This window comes from Mandrillus leucophaeus, unplaced genomic scaffold (assembly GCF_000951045.1).
Source record: "Mandrillus leucophaeus isolate KB7577 unplaced genomic scaffold, Mleu.le_1.0 Scaffold119, whole genome shotgun sequence".
In the NCBI taxonomy this organism is placed as follows: domain Eukaryota; kingdom Metazoa; phylum Chordata; class Mammalia; order Primates; family Cercopithecidae; genus Mandrillus; species Mandrillus leucophaeus.
In genome coordinates, this window is record NW_012100209.1 from 5,555,848 (window position 1) to 5,560,996 (window position 5,149).

General features: G+C 46.5%; 2 pseudogenes; both read left to right on the top strand.

Moving 5' to 3' along the window:
• The first annotated feature begins 757 nt into the window (after window positions 1-757).
• On the top strand, window positions 758-3,109 carry LOC105529534 (annotated as a pseudogene).
• Window positions 3,110-3,966: 857 nt separating this feature from the next.
• Window positions 3,967-4,860, top strand: LOC105529542 (annotated as a pseudogene).
• Window positions 4,861-5,149: the final 289 nt, after the last annotated feature.

The window sequence follows — 5,149 nt, forward strand, 5'->3', positions numbered from 1 at the left end:
TGCCCCTCCTCAGTTTTTTCATCAGGGAATAGTTCTCAAAATTACAGGGCAAAATCATAATATGTTAGCATTCTGAATCAAGTAATATACTTTAAAAAATGCATCATAATCTAATGGAGCTTATCAGGAACTCGACTTGGGTCTGTTATTTGAAAATCAATCTGTTATTGTCCACATTAGCAGTAGAAAAAATACATGATAATCTCTGAAGATACAAAAAAAACTTTTTGAAAATTCAACTCAGTTTTATTATTAATATAAAAATCATCATAGCAAATTGAAAAAGAGAGTTCCCTTAATTTGATAAAGCATATCTATAAGAAGTGTACACTTAACATCTCACCTAATTGCAAAATATTGAAAAATGCCAATTTCTTATTGAAATTTTAAAAAAACTGCCAATAACTGGATCCATTATTCTCTCACTCCCTGCCCCACCCTATTAATGCCTGATCCAATAAAAACCCAAGGGCTTTCAATAGGGCCTTCCGAATTGATAACATTTTCACCATAATCCTTTCACTGTCTGAAGCAATAAGCAGGGCAAATAAGTGTTAATCCCCACATGATTGTATTATGTCCGACTTCCTGTACAAGACAAAATGCTATAAAAACCCACAGTCAGTGATGGACTGAGTCATTTGCTCTATTCCTAGACCAGTTAGGCCAGGTCAAGCCTTGGAAGGCTGAGGCTATGGAGTTCCATCCATCAACCTTGGAAGAGCTCTCTTGGAGGCAGGCAGGTCCAGAGCCCCACATGGCACGGGACCTGAACCGAGAGCAAGCTTGGGCCTGGGCACTGGATAACTTCCCTGTGCTGAGTCGCCATTCCTGCCAATGCCATCAGCTCTACCGGAGCTCTGCTGCGGGCTGGCTGCTGCACTGCGCCTCCACCGGGCACGGAGCCCTTCCCGGAGATGAGAGGGGCCAAAAACGGCCTCGAGACTCCCATGTCGAGGAATCAATGGCTGAAACCAAAGACGGGCGTCAGTCACCTCAAGAAGACGCAAATGCTACCTACCGCGAGGTCCAAAGCGGTCTGATGAAGCCTGGAAATGCCAGCGCCTGCGCAGGTGGAAGGACACAAGCCCATGGGGACCTCTGCAGTCCAGGCCGCCCCCGGAAGCTGCTGAAAACCCACGATTCCATCAGGAAGGAACCCGGAAAGGAGAGGAACCCCAGCCTTTCAGCAAGCCTGCGGTACGACCTGCTTCAACGAACACTGCCCTGGAAGGAGCCCGAGGCACCCCAGTGGGGACCCTCATACTGTCCCTGCGGACTTTTACGCTGGAACTGTGCCCTGCACGCACAAGAGCCTTGAGGTCTCTGCTGTGGAGATCATTCCTTAATTTGTTCTTCCCCTCCTGAACGTCCTAAACATTTTTCATTTAGAGAAACTCTCTTCATGGAATGAATAATATGCAATGTGCTAAGGAACTCACCGTTCCTGATGTACTCACAATTGTGATAGTTCTTCCATTGAAACTGTACACGTGTTGAGTAAAGCCTTTCCCTATTCTCCACCTGTGAAATGTATTTCAAGCTGGTAAATCAGGATTGGTATAGATGGGCCTGAAGCAGACAGAAAGGGGGCAGGGACCCAGCTCAGAGCCCTTTTTTTTTTCTTTTTTACGTAGTGTCTTGCTAGTTGGGTCGCTCAGGCTTCCGTGCAGTGGCGCAGTCTTGCTTTAGTCTAAATTCCAGAGGGTCTTTGAGGAGCTCTAGATACTAACAGAGTGGGAGGGGACAACTGGGTGGATCACTTGCTGGAGTTGCTTCAAAACTGACTGTGGCCCTCCAGATGAAGGCAGAAAATAGACATTAACAGTGTTCTTTACATCAGGGGTCCCCAACCTTTGTGACACAAGAGACTGGTTTTGTGGAAGGCAATTTTTCCATGGATGGGGGTTGGGGAGACAGGGATGATTTGGCGATGACGCTGCCCTACCTCAGATCATCAGGCGTCAGATTCTCAGGAGAAGCGCGCAAAGTAGATTCCTCGCATGCGCAGTTCACAATAGGGTGGGCGCTCATGAGAATCTGTCACTTCAGACCAGCTGAGCTCGGGCGGTAGTACTCGCTTGCCTGCCAGTCACGTCCTGCTGTGCCTCAGGGTTCCTAGCAGACCACCGACCGCCACCGGTTCTCTGCCTGGGGAGTTGGGGATCCCCACTTTAAAAGGTTTAAAGGTTACGTTGTCTTAAGGGGTGAAGGAGGGATTTGGGATGTCCCTCGAGTGAGGCCGATGGCACCCGCATACTGCGAGGCTGGCTGGGGTGCTCTTTATGGCATGGGGCATATGTAACCTCTTTGCCTCATTTTCCCCTGCGCTGCCCAGACATCTTTCGGACTGTCTGCAGCATCAAGATCTGGACTTGAGAGCACGTTTTTCAGCACCCGTGGGAAACTGTTGCAACAGCTGCAATGCATAAATACCCAAGCCCTGTGAGCATGGTGTGGGATGACGTGTTGAACAGACGCATAGATCCCTCCGGAGAGCTGCACAGCTACAGACTTCTCCGCACAGAGTGGGAACTGCAAACCTCTTACTGGTGCAGCAAAACCCAAAACATATGTACTAGAATATTCTGTAGTTAATCCTGTCGAGAAAACAATGGAACTTAAATCTACTAATATTTCACTTACAAATACAATTTCAGTAGATGAGAGATTTATACCCAAACCACATCATCAGGACCCAAAAAAAACCTATTTTGACTCAAGAAGCCATAATCACTGAAGAGAGGGAGCCTCAGCAGTTACCTTGAAGAACTGATGGCAAGAACAATATCTTCAAATGCTAATAAAGGCCAAGAAGCACTGAAATGGGTCATACATAAATTACACGTTAAGACTGAAGAATTGACAGCTTCCGCCAAGAGGAAGCATAAGAACTTTGATGGCAGCGGGGGCAGCAGCATTTCCTTTCAGCAAGCCTGCGGTACGACCTGCTTCAACGAACACTGCCCTGGAAGGAGCCCGAGGCACCCCAGTGGGGACCCTCATACTGTCCCTGCGGACTTTTACGCTGGAACTGTGCCCTGCACGCACAAGAGCCTTGAGGTCTCTGCTGTGGAGATCATTCCTTAATTTGTTCTTCCCCTCCTGAACGTCCTAAACATTTTTCATTTAGAGAAACTCTCTTCATGGAATGAATAATATGCAATGTGCTAAGGAACTCACCGTTCCTGATGTACTCACAATTGTGATAGTTCTTCCATTGAAACTGTACACGTGTTGAGTAAAGCCTTTCCCTATTCTCCACCTGTGAAATGTATTTCAAGCTGGTAAATCAGGATTGGTATAGATGGGCCTGAAGCAGACAGAAAGGGGGCAGGGACCCAGCTCAGAGCCCTTTTTTTTTTCTTTTTTACGTAGTGTCTTGCTAGTTGGGTCGCTCAGGCTTCCGTGCAGTGGCGCAGTCTTGCTTTAGTCTAAATTCCAGAGGGTCTTTGAGGAGCTCTAGATACTAACAGAGTGGGAGGGGACAACTGGGTGGATCACTTGCTGGAGTTGCTTCAAAACTGACTGTGGCCCTCCAGATGAAGGCAGAAAATAGACATTAACAGTGTTCTTTACATCAGGGGTCCCCAACCTTTGTGACACAAGAGACTGGTTTTGTGGAAGGCAATTTTTCCATGGATGGGGGTTGGGGAGACAGGGATGATTTGGCGATGACGCTGCCCTACCTCAGATCATCAGGCGTCAGATTCTCAGGAGAAGCGCGCAAAGTAGATTCCTCGCATGCGCAGTTCACAATAGGGTGGGCGCTCATGAGAATCTGTCACTTCAGACCAGCTGAGCTCGGGCGGTAGTACTCGCTTGCCTGCCAGTCACGTCCTGCTGTGCCTCAGGGTTCCTAGCAGACCACCGACCACCACCGGTTCTCTGCCTGGGGAGTTGGGGATCCCCACTTTAAAAGGTTTAAAGGTTACGTTGTCTTAACGAGTGAAGGAGGGATTTGGGATGTCCCTCGAGTGAGGCCGATGGCACCCGCATACTGCGAGGCTGGCTGGGGTGCTCTTTATGGCATGGGGCATATGTAACCTCTTTGCCTCATTTTCCCCTGCGCTGCCCAGACATCTTTCGGACTGTCTGCAGCATCAAGATCTGGACTTGAGAGCACGTTTTTCAGCACCCGTGGGAAACTGTTGCAACAGCTGCAATGCATAAATACCCAAGCCCTGTGAACCCGAGCATGGTGTGGGATGACGTGTTGAACAGACGCATAGATCCCTCCGGAGAGCTGCACAGCTACAGACTTCCCCGCACAGAGTGGGAACTGCAAACCTCTTACTGGTTCAGCAAAACCCAAAACATATGTACTAGAATATTCTGTAGTTAATCCTGTCGAGAAAACAATGGAACTTAAATCTACTAATATTTCACTTACAAATACAATTTCAGTAGATGAGAGATTTATACCCAAACCACATCATCAGGACCCAAAAAAAACCTATTTTGACTCAAGAAGCCATAATCACTGAAGAGAGGGAGCCTCAGCAGTTACCTTGAAGAACTGATGGCAAGAACAATATCTTCAAATGCTAATAAAGGCCAAGAAGCACTGAAATGGGTCATACATAAATTACACGTTAAGACTGAAGAATTGACAGCTTCCGCCAAGAGGAAGCATAAGAACTTTGATGGCAGCGGGGGCAGCAGCATTTATAGAGAATTGATAATGAACGTGTGAAGACAACGTCAAGTACCCCACGTCTCTCCAAGCTGGCAATATATGTATTTAAAAAATATAAATACGTTTTAAGTAGAATTTTTAAAAGTAGACTGATATAAGGATGTAACATTACATCAAAACAAAGAGATGCATGACCTCTAAATAAAAGGGATCATCTGAAATTCGTGTTGTTTGAAATGACTGTCTGATTTTGAGGATTCCAGTATTTATGTGAAAATTTAACGATTTTTTGAAAGCAATCTTTTTTAACGTTCATTTTAACTTCAGGGTGCACGTACAGCTTTGTTAAACAGATCAACTTTCATCATGGGGGTTTGTTGTACACATTACTTTATCATCCAGATATGACGCCTCCTGCCCATTAGTTATTTTTCCCAATCCTCTCCCTCCTTCCACCATCCACCTTCAACAGGCTCCAGTGTCTGTTATTCCCCTCTTTGTGTCCATGTG